This window comes from Ambystoma mexicanum, chromosome 6q (genome assembly GCF_040938575.1).
Source record: "Ambystoma mexicanum isolate Mex_15411 chromosome 6q, UKY_AmexF1_1, whole genome shotgun sequence".
In the NCBI taxonomy this organism is placed as follows: domain Eukaryota; kingdom Metazoa; phylum Chordata; class Amphibia; order Caudata; family Ambystomatidae; genus Ambystoma; species Ambystoma mexicanum.
Window position 1 is genome coordinate 1,201,333,559 of NC_090937.1, and position 17,170 is coordinate 1,201,350,728.

Sequence of the window (17,170 nt, forward strand, 5' to 3'; positions counted from 1 at the left end):
CGCTGTGTCCTGAAATGTTTGCAAATATGAATGGGGGTTGTGGCTGGCAAGTTGAATGTGTTCTAAGAACACTTGCAGTGTCTGGAAATGTTTGCAAATAAACAAAATGGGGGTGTCCTGAGGACACTGTCCGTATTGTTCTCTTTCAAGTTGAATGTGTTCTAAGAACACTCGCGGTGTCCTGAAATGTTCGCAAATAAACAAGATGGTGGTGTTCTGAAGACGCTTCTAAGAACACTCGCGGTGTCCTGAAATGTTCGCAAATAAACAAAATGGGGGTGTCCTGAGGACGTTGTCGTATTGTTCTCTGTCAAGTTGAATGTCTTCTAAGAACACTCACGGTGTCCTGAAATGTTCGCAAATAAACAAAATGGGGGTGTTCTGAAGACGTTTCTAAGAACACTCGCAGTGTCCTGGAATGTTCGTAGGGGGTGTCCTGAAGGCATAGTCCGTATTGTTCACTGGCAAGTTGAATGTGTTCTAAGAACACTTGCGGTGTCCTGAAATGTTCGCAAATAAACAAAATGGGGGTGTCCTGAGGACGCTGTCTGTATTGTTCTTTGTCAAGTTGAATGTGTTCTAAGAACTCTCGCATTGTTCTGAAATGTTCGTAGGGGGTGTCCTGAAGATGCTGTTCGTATTGTTCGATGGCAAGTTGAATGTGTTCTTAGAACACTCACGGTGTCCTGAAATGTTCGCAAATAAACAAAATGGGGGTGTTCTGAGGACACTGTCCGTATTGTTCGTTGTCAAGTTGAAAGTGTTCTAACAACTATCACGTTGTTTTGAAATGTTTGTAGGGGGTGTCCTGAAAACGCTGTCCATATTGTTCGCTGGCAAGTTGAAAGTGTTCTAAGAACACTCATAACGTCCGCAGACATTAAAAATTTCCATAGACCATAGTTGAAATGTTTGACTCTATGGATGTGATATGCTGCGCTGGTTGTGGCCAGGGCATAGAGTCTTGGGTGCATGGCCATTTGTCCATATTTTTGTATTGTATTGTATTTTGTGGTCTAATTTAGTGGTATTCATTTATCTAATTAGTTGTTGTAGAATCTTTGAGCAGTTAGATAGCTTTTGCAGTATTCTAACAGTTTATATTTTTTTAACACAAGTTTACTTAGGGTTTAAATACAGTTTAGTTATCAAATTTTGGTTTTAAGAACATCAAATAAGCATTTGTACGATTTGCTGGTAATCTCTGCTTTAGAGTAATGGTACTATCATTACATTCAAACCATCCACATTTCTTTTTCATATATGCAGTGTAGTGCCCTGAATTGGTTGTGGCTCCTGCGTGGTAGATTATACCTATTGTTGTGACGGTTTTCTTACCAAGTGATTTTTGACCATGTGTATATCCAGTCAGCTTGCAGTTGTTTTTGGTACCATCTGCATTGTAACGTAGAAGCATTAGTATTATGTATTTACTATGTGTTTGTATTACTAACGTGGAGCGATTATCTGAATTGCAGGTAGAGCATTTTGTACAAGTCGCTGAAATGGAATGGATTCACAATTTGGTATTGATATATATATGAAGTGTTCCGTGGGGATTTCTTCTTGTGTCACATTGTTGCAGAGAGTGCATGTATGTTTCCACATGTATGAAATCTGAAAGTTTTCATTTATAGGTATGTTTTTGTTTTCCAGTACTTGTAGTAATTACATTAGAAATTCTTATGGATCTTCCTGTGAGTCTATAGTGAGTTTCACCATTCCAGCACAGTAGTTCAATTGTTGTCTTATTCCATAAACACTATACGTGTTGACAGGATTGTTTGCTGCATTTTTGTGAAGTACTAACATTTGCAAACACAATGGGTCTGTACTGTGTAAGTAAATGTTGTCAACAATTTGTGGTAATTGAAATAGAATATTCATTGCTACATTTGCGTAGCAACTTATACCAACTATATTTGAGAATTTAAATGGTCCAGGTAGTTCTGTATCTAACTGCTTTTTTTGGAGTTTGTCTTCCTTCTTTAAAGAAGTACATGGTTTATTTTCCCTAATTGATTCTTTTTTGCTTGTGGTACTTGATGAAGTATTAGTTTCTTTTACTCTCTTTGGAGGATTTGCAGTGACATCCTGTTGCATTTCTGTTTGATTTATTTTTCTTTTATAACGTTTTACTTTTTGTGGAACAGAATATGTGTTTAGGTGGGAGGTGTATAGTGAGCGCAGTCTATTGTATTCTAAAATGCAAGGAATATCAGCGTTTATTTTACTTGCATCAAAGTTGATTAGAAATAGACCGTCAAGTGTACGTAAGCGTGATAGTGCTACATAGCTCATGCCTTCTTTAAAGACTGTGTTACCAATATTTATCATTGCTTTGTCTAGGGTAAGACCTTGTGATTTATGAATCGTGACTGCGTATGCAAGAGTTAGAGAAAATTGTTCTCTGTGTACATACATATCTTTGAAGAGAAGGAATCGAACTGTTGAGCGTCCTATCCTTTTTACTTCTGAAAGTTTGTTAAAGAGTATATTGACAAACTGAATTTTGTTGTTGCGTGGGTATGTTTGAAAGCCAACAACTGTACCCATTGCTCCATTAACTAGTCCTTGGTCCACGTCAAGTTTACGTTTAAGCATTACTCTGCAATTTAAGGATAATTTTAATATCTTTTCTAAGCCTGCTGTGCTTGAGATTGATTTTTCTAAACTATTTAGTCTTGTTGTGGCTTGGTCACAAATGGGTAGTGTCATACCACATACATCTAGTTTGTCTGTGGTGCTAATTTCCATGATTGGTTGCATGTCTTTACTTAGCATGATTTCATTGAATTTGAAATAGCTTGCAAGAGTTGGCATTACGGCCATACAATTGACATTGTTCCATAACATCTCTAGCACATGCATTATCGCCATAAAGTGCATTAATGTGCCGGGTTTTCAATATTGCTTCTGCTTCTTTAGAAAGTATACCAACTCTGATACTTTTTAAAATGTTGGCATAAGTGGGATCTGCAGATTGCTGCATGTTTTCTGTTTATTCTCTGTATTGGAAATGTTGCCAAAGGTTGACATTTCCAATGCTGCCAACAGTTTTACGGCAGAGTTTGTGTCCTAATGTTTTAAAAATAGGCTCACCTTTTACTGGTGGTAATTGAAGCAGGTCTATAAAAAACAATAATGTGTTTTCCTGCAAAGAGCTCTTCATAGTCTGTTTTTAGTACTTCTTGTAATCTGAGGTGAATCAAAGCCAACATTAGGTTGGACACCATGCGCACTTCATCTATTAGTAGCATTTTCATTTGTTTCAATACTCTGCATAGTTCCATTGCAGCTTCTGCAGAAAGTTTGTAATAGTCTAATTTGTTCTGGTGTTCCACTGGTAATAGTAGTAATCGGTGTAATGTAACACCACCTATGTTGTAGGCAGCTAAACCTGTGGGGGCAGTGACAACAGCTGACAGTTTGTTGTTTGTCAATTGTTGAAGGAACTTACTAATGATTTTGATTAGGAATGTTTTGCCAGAACCAGCTTCACCACTGACGTACAGTAGAATAGGTTTATAATTATGGCAGGAACATTCTTTATTTTCATGTTTTACACCATGTGCAATTTGTTTTGTTACTTCTTGAAAAATGCTACGTTGCTCATTGTTTAGTTTTGATTGTAGTATAGTTAAGTCTCCTTTATCTTCATACTGACACATGGTGTTTTCTACTTCTATCATAGCTAATTCTGCCTCATTTATTATTAGTGGTTCTCCCAGTGGTTCTTGGCTTCCTGTTACAGAAGGTTGACTACTGTTAGGAGTGTCCTTATCTAGTTGGGCTTGGAGTTCTTCTTCGTGTTGCTGTTCATTGTGCAACATTGTTTTGTACTGTGTAAAGTTTACATCAGTTATAGTGCTTTCATTTGCTTTGAAAGCATCCTCATATGAGTCATAGTTATCTAGTATTTGTTCTTCTTTTCTACATGGTTTGAAGAGTTGTAGCAGGGACATGTAATATACTTCTTTATGTTGAGGAGTCTTTAATGGCAATTTGATATGATTAATTCAATTTGGTTTAGTGAGTTTATCTAAGCTGCCTTCACAGTTTGTCACTCTATATTTACCTTTTTTTTTATCAGGTTTCATATTATTTTTGTATGTGTCGTTTGAGGCTATGTGGTATAGACACATGTTTTCCAAAGTATTACTTCTGTTTGTGTAGTATGTGTCTAATAAATTGTTTTTTAAAATGTCTTGGCTGTTGGGATCACATTTGGCTATTGTTTCTATATCTTCATATGATTTTAGAACTCTTTTTCTAGATTTAGCCGGTCCAAGACTTAGCCATACTATATTTTCAGATTTACCATACAATGCAGTACCAGTTAAACAATCAGCTGCTTCATATGATCCACATTCTCTATGGGTGAAAATTTTTATGACCAAGCTGTATAATTTCTGATACACTGTTTTATCTGATGACAGGTCATTCCAGAGGTCTTGGAGCTCTGTCTTTTCTGCTTTAGTTAAGTATGCTGTGACATATCATGCAACTGCAGTAGAATTGTCTGCAATGTACTGCACATCTATGTTTGCATTCCATAAGTGGGCAATGATTGCATCATAATCATTGATATATTTTTCTTCTTCTTTTCTTTTTATGTAATATGTATTTTTAGGTGACTTATCTTTAACACTATGTCTCACTGAAGACATGAGGTTGTTCACTTGACCTGTATTTGTAACTGGTCTAGGGAAACCAATCGGCATTTGGTGTAGTATTTCCCTTTGTTTTTGTATTTGCAACGACAATATTTTCCACATTTGTGCCTTTGAAATTGTAAAATGTGTACATGAAGATCACTATTTGTGGCTTCTGATTGAATTTCACAAGTGACATATTTTTCAATAAACTCTAAAACAGTGGCATCACTGTCTTGACCAGATTTAGGAGCATCTTTAATCCATAAAAGCATGTGGATATGTGGTGCTCCTCTGGCTTGGTATTCTTTTCTCCAAAAGAAGTGTTGCACTTCTCCAAGGGGAGGAACAGTTTTATTACAAATAAAATGTAGCATAGCAATGAAGTGATGGTGAAAATATCTTGAAACATTAACAGGATCCAAAGAACAAAGTTCTCCAGGTGTTAGTATACCTATGTTTGTTTTGTTTTTATTTGATATGCGTAGGAAATCATGTAATTCTTCCCATGCATATTCTGCACAACTTAATGTAACAAACCAAGCGGGTGGGCCAAGGTTTCTGATCATACAACGTACATCTCCATGACGTCGAAACCAGTACTCTTTAGTAACATGCATATTTGCTAATAGATTTGTAATATTTGATTGTAAAACCTCATCCTTTTGTTGCACTTTTTCCAATAATTGTGTAGCTGTCATATTCTGAAAGTGTGATCCCGATTTTATATGTGTGCAACTCCGTAACATAAAGTTGCTAGTTCACTTTCAAAGAGTATGTGGAATATGTATTCCACATATTGTCTAAATCTGGGATCTTCATAATACATCCGTAATGAGCTGTATTCTGAAGCTGATATTTGAAAGGTCAATCATCATACCTTCCTCCTTTGCCAGTAGGAAATAGTAGAGGAAAAGCACGTGCTTCTATACTTTTTTCCCATATGCTGATTGGTGATCCTTTTGTTTGACGCATTTGGTACGTTTCCAGTACATCTTCTATGGTGTCATTAGAGTGCAAAGGATGAATTGTATAATGGTCTAAAGTATTTGGTATTGTAGCAGGATCTAGTAGCTCAAATTGACCAGCTTCTTGTGTTTCTTGAATTATTTCAGTTGTATCTTTCAAGTTTTCTTCAATATTAATTTCTTTGTAATATTCATTATTCTCTTTAAGATATTGGAAGGCTTGTCTAACTTTATGTAAATCTACCAGCTGTTGCCATATTTTTTTGTCTTTTGTATGTATTCCATTTACTAAGATAATTAAAAATTGCTGCATTGGACGTTGCACTCCTAGAGTATGCACATTTTCTTTTAGATCTAATGGTAAATAAACTACTTTTCCACAAATGCCTTTTACCAATTCAGAGGGAGGTAATTTTGCTGTTTTTGGTTGAAGGCGTATTATTGCTTCAAATGGGTGTACTGTTTGAATTATGATGCTCTCATATAAATTAAGTTGTTGTAGGGGTTTTGGTACTGGGTATAATTCCAAATTATTTGTGATAGCACGTGAAGTAGTTTGGTTGTTGTCAAGTTTTGTGGTGCAGTAACTGCAAAGTATTAAGGGCTCAGTTATTTCGTATTTGTTTTCTGCTACAAGGTAGAGAGCTAATTCAAACCATTTAGAATCTTCATTGTCTTCTATTTTGTATGATAGGTCTACAGTTTTTGCGTTCCGTTTATAAAAAGTTCTACAGCAACATACACATACATGGTTTGGTACTTCAGCCAATATACTTTTACATTTTAGTATTTCTTTTTTGTATGTGTTTAGCAATAGGTTGCCATGTGTAGAATTGTTGTTTAATTGGTTTAAAGCTATTTCATTCTGTAAATGGCTTTCACTTCCAAAATATTTTTTCTGGATGTAGTCAATTTCTTCAAGTAGGTCTTTTGCTGTACCATGTAGAAGGATGTTATTAAAAATGTGCTAGTGCTAAAGCAGGACTTTTAGCATAGTACAGTTTATAGACTAGATTTCTTATAGTTGAATGATGTGTTGATATTCTTTTGATATCATGGAAAGTGGTTTTACAAGTAGGTCCTGTAATGCAGGCCAATGAATGTCCTTGTAGTCCTGTGTACTTGCGCACTGGATAGGTTTCCAAATTTTGCAGTAAATTCATTTTGATTTTGTCTTTGCTTTTTACATATTTATTGAGGAATTGGCGTAAAGATTTGAAACATTGTTTGGGAATGTTACACATTGACGTGCATGGCCATTTGTACACTAGATGTTCTGATTCAGTTGAATTAGGGGGTAATTCTAAGTTTTCAGGGCATATTTTTGTAAGGAGTACTTCTTGTTCCATTATGGTACTATTCACTTTTTCATAACCTCGACCACTGCTATGTATGGCAATTGTATTTGTTTACTTTTGTTTGTATGCTTCTTCATTAAAATATGGTTCTGTGCTCGTAGTGAGATTCCATTCACCTCCGCAGATGCTTAAGAAGTTCTTTCTGTTGACATTTTGCTTATTGAGAAGTCTTTTTTGTAATTTAGTTATTAGTTTTGTTAGTGGTTTCAATTTGTTTAACAGTAAAATAAATAACTTTCTTTTGAGAAGAATTGCATTGTCCATCAACGCTTCTAAGATTAATTTCCTACGATAGGTTTTAAGCATTGAACCTGATTTCTCTCCTGTTTTTATTAGATTTTGAAGGACTTTGTGACGGTATATTCTGGCTAAAATACTTTTCTTGGTATGCTTACTTTGCACTATATTAAAATTTGAAGAAGTAGTTTTATCTGTACTGATAGCTGATTTTCTGTTAATTGTTTTTTGGTTTATTTTACATTTTGATAGAGAAGGCAAAGTTTTTGTACTTGAAACTTCTTGTGTTTCACTAAATGACTGTATTAGCTGTTTTGTTTCAACTTTTTTTACAAATTCTGCTAGAGATGGATGCTTATGTTGGACACTTTTATTTTCATTTGCTCTACTCCTGCGTTGCTTTGTACGGACTTGACTTTTGGTAGGTATTCTTTAGGGTCTGTTGAAAAAAATAAAGAAGGTATGGGTTGGGGTGTTCTGCAATGTATGTGTGCTGTGTGCATGAGTGTTTGAGTAAGGTGATAAAGATGTATGTAATGTTGTGTGATTGTGCATTGGGAACTACAACTAGTAGGGATAGGTATTCTTGAATGTATGTGTTACTAAACTGGGGTTCAGATGACAAAAGAAAAGTAAGCTAGTGGTGTGGAAAAGTACAAATAGTAAATCTAATGTATACAATTAAAACAGTTGTTTGTTCTATAATATGAAAATTGTACCGATTCAGTTGGGTAATTTGTGTGTCTAAAAATAGGAATTTGTGGGCCATTCTGGCTGTAAATCGCTGTTTAAGACATGGAGATTTGTTGGACAAAATGGTACACAATCTCTATTTTTAGGCACAGAAATAGCTTGTATTAACTTTACAGTATGTTTGAGTAATAATACAAATATTATGGTGATATTCTACTTATTTTTTTTCTTAAATTAACAGGTAACTTCTTAGTTCTTCTTTGTTCTTCGAATTCGGCTGCTTCTTTTCAGGAGACTGGTCTACAATGCAATTGTAAAAGATTCAAATTAGTAACTTTGTTTGCATATAGCGCTGTTTTTAATTAGATATTGATTTTATTAATTGAAATCCTCAGCGCCTTCTTCAAAGCCATTAAACAAATTTATTTACATAAGATACATTGCATCAGTTCAGTACAAATGATATGTTCTTAATGAACAAAATGTATTGAATGACTAACTGTAGCAAAAAAAATATCTTTACTATGGGCCTCATTAGGACCCAGGCGGTAAGGGGTTTACGGCGGCGTAAACAGCGCCGACCCTTACCGCCTGATTCCGAGGTCCCTTAGCGCCATGGAGGATTTAACACCTGCTTTTAGCAGGTGTTAAAATCCATGGTGCTAAGGGACCTTGTTGTTAATTACGCCACCGTAATTTCCGGTGGCGTAATTAACGCCTTCCCCACTCCCATTATGCCCTATGGGGCAAAAATGGGAATGGGGAAGGGTAAATGGGGATTGGGGACTTACCGCCCCGCCAACCTCGGAATGGAGCGGTAAGTCCGCCAACCACCATGGCGTAAACATAGTTTACGCCATGGTGGTAAAGGTACGACCCAGGCGGTAACATTTCTGTAACTAAGCTGTTCTAGGTAATAGCGCCTCAATGTCATGTCTAAATTAAAGTAATTAAGTAAATAAATAATTAAAAACAAAAAAATATGAAATTGTATAAGTATTTTTTTAAAGATATGGGGGGTAATTCATAGATTTTAGCGCACAAGTGGCGCACGCGGCTGGTGCACAGTGCGCGCGTGCGAATCCCTGCGCCAGCCGCGTGCGCCAAAACCCATTTCAGCGCACAGCGTATTCATGGATTCCAGCTACCAAAACCAGCCGTGGCGCACAGTGGCGCAGCGACCCTGCAGCAGCGTCAGTTACGCCCCCAAGAACGCCTCTCGCGCAGGGAAAAGCCATCAAAATCCCCAATCCAGTGCAAAGGGCTGCGCTAACCTTGTACCAGCACAGCAAGCGGGCTACGTGTATCACTGGGGTGCGCGGGAAGTACCTCACGTCATTTCAGCTGGGTACGTGTATTTCAGGGGTGCGCTTGAAGTTCCACATGCGATTCCATCAGGGTACGTGTACATCAGGGGTGCGCGGGAATTTTCACACGTGAATTCAGCAGGGTACGTGTATATCAGGGGTGCGCGGGAAGTTCCACACGCGAATGTCCTGGCTACATGTATTTTGAGATGCGCGGGAAGTTCCACATGCGATATCAGCAGGGTATGTGTATTCCTGGGGTGCACTGGAAGTTCCACACGTGAATGTCCTGGCTATGTGTATCTTGGGGTGCACGGGAAGTTTCACACGCGATATCAGCAGGGTACATGTATATCAGGGGTGCGCGGGAAGTTCCACATGCGAATGTCCTGGCTACGTGTATCTTGGGGTGCGCAGGAAGTTTCACACGTGATATCAGCAGGGTACGTGTATTCCAGGGGTGCGTGGGAAGTTCCACACGCGAATGTCCTGGCTGCGTGTATCTTGGGGTGCGTGGGAAGTTTTACACGCGATATCAGCAGGGTATGTGTATTCCAGGGGTGCGCAGGAAGTTCCACACGCGAATGCCCTGGCTACGTGTATCTTGGGGTACGCAGGAAGTTTCACACGCGATATCAGCAGGGTACGTGTATTCCAGGGGTGCGCGGAAAGTATCACACGCGATTCCATCAGGGTACGTGTATTACAGGGATGCGCGGGGAGCACCACACGTGAATTGCACGTGTGGGTCCTCCCAGGTGTTCCCTCTACACCCTCCACGGCCCCTGCAGGTGGCCCACACCACAGGGGCCTACCCTGCACATGTCCTGCAGGCACACCATCCACCATGGCCATGCCCCCCAGCCAACCCACATGTCAACTTGCACTACTGCCCACCAACGCATGTCCCCCTGCACCCCCAGCCACCAGGGGCAGCCTCCACCAGGCCCCCACCCATGTCTCCCACAACCCCCACCCCCCAGCAGTGCAGTGGCAGCCTCCACCAGGCCCCAACTCCTGTCCCCTATCACCCCCACCCCCCAGCCACCAGGGGCAGCCTCCACCAGGCCCCCACCCATGTCTTCCACCACCCCCACCCCCCAGCCACCAGGGGCACCTGCCACCAGGCCCCCACCCATGTCCAACTCATGTTCCCCTACACCCCCACCCCACAGCTACCAGGGGCAGCCTCCACCAGGCCCCCACCCATGTCCAACTCATGTTCCCCTGCACCCCCACCCCCCAGCACTGTGGTGCACCCTCCACCAGGCCCCAACTCATGTTCCCCTGCACCCCCACCCCCCAGCAGTGCAGGGGCAGCCTCCACCAGGCCCCCACCCATGTCTCCCACCACCCCCACCCCACAGCCACCAGGGGCAGCCTCCACCAGGCCCCCACCCATGTCTCCCACCACCCCCACCCCCCAGCCACCAGGGGCACCTGCCACCAGGCCCCCACCCATGTCTCCCACCACCCCCACACCCCAGCCACCATGGGCAGCCTCCACCAGGCCCCCACTCATGTCCACTATCACCCCCACACCCCAGCCACCAGGGGCAGCCTCCACCAGGCCCCCACCCATGTCTCTCACCATCCCCACCCCCCAGCCACCAGGGGCACCTGCCACCAGGCCCCCACCCATGTCCAACTCATGTTCCCCTGCACCCCCACCCCCCAGCACTGTGGTGCACCCTCCACCAGGCCCCAACTCATGTTCCCCTGCACCCCCACACCCCAGCAGTGCAGGGGCAGCCTCCACCAGGCCCCCACCAATGTCTCCCACCACCCCCACCCCACAGCCACCAGGGGCAGCCTCCACCAGGCCCCCACCCATGTCTCCCACCACCCCCACCCCCCAGCCACCAGGGGCACCTGCCACCAGGCCCCCACCCATGTCTAACTCATGTTCCCCTGCACTCCCACCCCCCAGCACTGTGGTGCACCCTTCACCAGGCCCCAACTCATGTTCCCCTGCACCCCCACCCCCCAGCAGTGCAGGGGCAGCCTCCACCAGGCCCCCACCCATGTTTCCCACCACCCCCACACCCCAGCCACCAGGGGCAGCCTCCACCAGGCCCCCACTCATGTCCACTATCACCCCCACACCCCAGCCACCAGGGGCAGCCTCCACCAGGCCCCCACCCATGTCTCTCACCATCCCCACCCCCCAGCCACCAGGGGCACCTGCCACCAGGCCCCCACCCATGTCCAACTCATGTTCCCCTGCACCCCCACCCCCCAGCACTGTGGTGCACCCTCCACCAGGCCCCAACTCATGTTCCCCTGCACCCCCACCCCCCAGCACTGTGGGGCACCTGCCAGCAGGCCCCCACCCATGTCCAACTCATGTTCCCCTGCACCCCCACCCCCCAGCACTGTGGGGCACCTGCCAGCAGGCCCCCACCCATGTCCAACTCATGTTCCCCTGCACCCCCACCCTACAGCCACCAGGGGCAGCCTCCACCAGGCCCCCACCCATGTCCAACGCATTTTCCCCTGCACCCCCACCCCCCAGCACTGTGGGGCACCTGCCAGCAGGCCCCCACCCATGTCCAACTCATGTTCCCCTGCTCCCCCACCCCCCAGCACTGTGGTGCACCCTCCACCAGGCCCCAACTCATGTTCCCCTGCACCCCCACCCCCCAGAAGTGCAGGGGCAGCCTCCACCAGGCCCCCACCCATGTCTCCCACCACCCCCATCCTCCAGCCACCAGGGGCAGCCTCCACCAGGCCCCCACCCTTGTCTCCCACCACCCCCACCACCCAGCCACCAGGGGCACCTGCCACCAGGCCCCCACCCATGTCCAACTCATGTTCCCCTGCACCCCCACCCCCCAGCACTGTGGTGCACCCTCCACCAGGCCCCAACTCATGTTCCCCTGCACCCCCACCCCCCAGCACTGTGGGGCACCTGCCAGCAGGCCCCCACCCATGTCCAACTCATGTTCCCCTGCACCCCCACCCCCCAGCACTGTCGGGCACCTGCCAGCAGGCCCCCACCCATGTCCAACTCATGTTCCCCTGCACCCCCACCCCCCAGCACTGTGGGGCACCTGCCAGCAGGCCCCAACTCATGTTCCCCAGCCAACATGTCATCACAATCTAGATCCCTGGTCCCTATGGTCAGCCTCCAAATGCAAAACACCCACCCGAGTATTGCATCCACCCACTCAGAAATGGCAATAACATGACAGAACACCAATTGCAGTTTGGAAACAAACACATGTCCCTCACATACACCCAATGGGTGTCAGTGAATCTCAAAACCCATATCATGATATGCATAAAACCAATGAGATGATACTACACATTGAAGTTCGATCAAAAAATATGTATTAAAGGAAACATAAATTGAATCAAAAATAAAGAAACAGAAATGGGAATGTACAAAAATGAAAAGAAGCATGTCCGTGAAAAAAAGCAAAACCAAAAATCATAATCCAAAGGAATGGTGTCCAAAGTCACAGTCCACAAAAGAAAATCCAATGGAAAATTATAATTGAAAGCCATTGCTCCATGGGTAAATTGTGAAAGAAAAAGAAAATCCAACAGTGAACTATGTACAGACGAACAAGCCAGGGTCCATTATCCCAACAAAAGAAATGAAACCTATCTAACAACACTAACTAATAAAAAAAAATGATATACAAAAATGTGGCCCATTGTCCAAAAGGTCCAAAATAAATTCAAAAACAAAGGAAACCTAACACTAACTACATAACTATGTAAAAGGCCAGCGGGCTAGTCTGACGGCTCACTTTTGGATGTCCCGGGCCAGGGCTCAATGTCCCGAAGGCGGTCCTCCTCCATGGCCCAGAGGGTCCGCAGGGCCGTCGACGTGTCCACCTCCAACCCCCTGCGGATTGGCTCGAGGCACTCGCCCCACCTCAGGGCCCTCCGCATGGAGTTCTCCGCCCTTACCATTGTGAGCCGTGCCTCTTCCGCCCGCTGCCGCTCCGCATCTATGGCGTGGCCCAGCCACTGCCACACGGAAGACACTCTCTGTCCTGGGTCCTCCTGCCCTCCGGCCGATGCCTGCCCCTCCGATGTTGAAGGCCCCGAGCCTTCATGGCTCCCACCACGTTGCTGCTGCTGCTGTGCCTCTGCCCGTGCACTGCCTCCTGGTGCCTGCACATCCTCCGCCGGCTGGGGTGCAGTCGTTGATGTGGCCACCCCTTCTGGACGTCCGACTCCCGACTGTGGCAGGGATGCCTCCTCCACCAGCCTGGCCGCACCGTCAGAGGCAGCTCCACAGGGCACCAAGGTGACTGATGGGTGGGAAGATGGCACAGAGGACGACTGGCGCATAGGGGGTTCAGTTGAGGAGGGGGTCGTAGCAAGCCCCATCAAACAGAGGAATCCAGCCTGGGTGACCTGTCCCAGTAGGCCGACGTGGTCAACGAGCCATTCGAGATGACGTGCAGTCTCCTCATGAAAAGACTGCAGGTCACCTCGCATGGCCTGTTCTCGCAACGCCACACCAGTCAGGACAGGCTCAACCCGGACCCGGATAGCCACGTCTGCAGGCAGAGGAAGGCCAGTTGTTGTTAGCTCATCCCCTGCCTGAAAACAGGTCTGGACGTAGGCATCCCTGCTGGTGCAAGATGATGCAGGGACAGGATCAGGGACAGGATTGCACACAGGCACCTCTGCAGCGGCCTGTGCTGCCTCCTGTCCCTGGTCCTGCACTGCACCACTAGCACCAGTGGGATCCCCACCTCCAGACCCCATCTCTGTTGCTTGCACGGCCTCCTCCTCCACCAAACCCCCCACCAACCTGGATGACTCCGTCCCATCTTCCCCCGTTGGGCCCTTTGGGGTCCCAGCTGCCCCTTCTGCTGCCGAGGAGTCCAACTCCAACCTCCGCCTCTTGGACCTCCCCCCGGCAGCTGCGGCCTGGGACATGGCACCGGACTCCTCACTCCCCGACGAGATCACAACATGGGAGGGGAGCCGGGCCTTGCGTCTCTGGCTGGCGGTGGGATCCCCGCCGCTGTGCTCCACAGCACCTTCTCCGCCCTCTTCATCAGTTGACGCTGCAGACAGGGAGAAATAAAACACAGGCATCAGGGCACTGTACAATGGAAACATACACACAAGACAGTTGTACATGAGTGGCATTGGCAAACCTCAGACATGCCATCACAATCCCCAACACACATGTCATTTCAACTCGCACACATGAGCCATACCACAGCCATATCGCAACTGCCAGCACCATCCATACACATACAACAGCATGAGCAGGCAAAGCTGAGCCAGACATCACATGCAACACAGGAAGTGCACTACACATGTACACACACCACCACACTTGCATGCATTTGTACACCTCTGCCAAGTGTCGCAGTGTTCAGATGGACATCCATGTCACTTCTGCCAATTAGGCTTCCACATCCCGCTGTCACATGCATCCATGTTGCATCACTGTTGCACCCTTGTCAAATACACACAAATGCACATGTACACAGTGCTGATACATGCAGCTGAAAACAACATACATGCGTGACATCACAAACATGTCTACTTACATACACATTCATCCAAACATGTGTGCCCACACAACTGCATTTGGCATGCAAGCCTACACACACAAGCACCATCCATGTCTCACACAATACAGCCCTCGCATGTGTTAGCCTCACGGCCCTGTACACCCCCACCCATACTCGACCTCATACAAACAGATGTGCAACCTGCACACTACTGAAACATCACCACACGCATAGCTCACAATCAGGATGCATGTACACTTACCGCTCGACTCCAGACGGGTCTGCCTCTCAAGGACCTGGACGTGGAGCGTTGGGGATATGCATTCCAGGACCCTCATCTGATCTTCCGACAAGTGGCCCCAGCGCCCCTTAGCATCCGCTGCCTTCAAGAGGCGCCGGGCCTTGTTCAGGGTCCTGGACCTGAAGTCCTCCCAGCGCTTCTTGACATGTTGTAAGTCGCGGACTGCCACCTCCTCCACGTTGATGGCAGTCACAATGTCAGTCCAGATCTGATTCCATCCTTCCTTGTCGGCGCAGGAACTTCCGAAGAGGGCATCATACTGCCCCAGGACTTGCTCCACCAGGACACCAACTTCGGTGGCACTGAAGCTGGTGCCCCTCTGCCTCTCTGGCCGGGGGTTGTCAGTGGTGCCAGATGTTGCAGTGCCCGACATGACAACCCCAGAGGCAGGAGTGGGTGGGCAACTAGGTCCTGGGGCTGGGCTGTGGAGCGATGGAATCCCAGTCGGGAGTCTTCGGTTCCAGCAGTGGTGGTCACAGCAACAGCACCCCTGGCTGATGTGCAGGCAGCAAATGGCAGTGCACGTGGGCAGCAGGCAGTCAGGCAGCAGCAGATGGCAGGTGGGAGCATGCTCGGGGCTCTGGGGGGGCAGTAATTCGGCCTTCTGGGCAGGAGCGTGGTCTTCCTTGTGCTTACGCGTGGCCAGCTTGATACGGAGTGATTTTGCACGTGAAAATTAATTCGAGGAAAGGCCCTTAGCGCGTAAGCGCATCTGCACGCATATGCAATTTCATTGGACAGAAGGCCCCTCAAGTGCCAGCACCCCTGTGACGTGACGCGCACAGGCATGCATGGACATTTCAGCGCGCGTGAAAAACTGCACGTCCGCGTGTAATACGAGGAAAGGGCCCATGCGCGTAAGTGACGTGACGCGCGCGTGCGTTTCCCTCAGCACGGGTTAAAGGTGAGCGGGCCCAGCAGTTTGCTGTACGTGCCTTTCGTGGAGACCGACGTGTGTTGCTGCTTCCAGTTGTTTCGCGCGCCATCACAACTTCACAGCTATCAAGGACGTATCTCTTCTTTTGGCGGGGGTATTGGCTATGCGTGTTTTTTTGCATCGCGCTAGTCAGACGGTGAGTCGCACACGCTATTTTTCCCACTGCGGGTGCCCCTGTGTATCGCACCCATTTTCGATGTCATAGTAGCCTGCGTGGTGCCACCGCTTACTGTGGGCTGTAGGGTTGCGTGCACGGTTTTACTGCAGTTTTGGGGTGCCTGAGCGTTGCGTGACCCGTCACTACATCACCGGGGTCACATACAGCCTTTTCAGATGCAGGGGGGCTGTTAACATCTTGCTTCCCACCCCCTTCACCCCAATTGCCCAGGTCAATTGTGGTGTACACCTCCCATTGGCACCACTCCATCTGTGCCAGCACTACTGCATCTGTGCCATGGTTGGGAGGCCACCAAAGGTGAGGGATGCCTCAGCTGGGCTTCCTCCTCGTGGCGGGCATGGTCGGGGACGTGGCCGTGGTGACCAGGGAGTAGGGAGACTCCAGGGTGTCCAGGGCAGCCACAGAGGGGGAAGAGGCAGGGGTGCACCACTTGAGCACAATGTTGTGCCATGTGTCGGTGCAGTCATGCCACCACCCCCTGTGGTTCCGGGCGATGCAGCTTCTGCATCTGGCACTGGTGCCCGTGTGACCCGGCAGTCCGTTCCATCGACTACCACGGGCCCAAGGGTAGTGGTAGCTGCAGGTGCAGCTGTGGACACCGCGACTCAGGCTCAGGGTCTGCCAGCGCTGGCTGCGTTGGCACTTGAGGAGCCCTTGGTAGATCTCCAACAGGCCAGGAGGGAAACCATAGGGGCAGGCCGGGCTGCTCAGACCAAGACACGTGTCCCTGGGGCAGTCATGTCATCTGCTGCCCCGAACAGCCGGGTGTTGGCAAGTGCAGGGGCAGATGCACCCAACAGCACCCCGGTTGTGAGTCTGCCAACCAGGACCGTTGCGGTCAATGACCCTGCCACAGCTGATGTTGCTGTGCAGGGTCCATTAGTGGGCACCCAGCTGCCACTGACACAAGTCAGGCCTTTGATCATCCCTCCACCTTCCACTCCCTTGGCTCAGTCCACCGAACCCACTGGCCATACTGGTCAGGTCGGCATTAGCCAGCCTGGGTCTGCGCCACAGTCCAAGAGGAGGAAGGTTGCACCT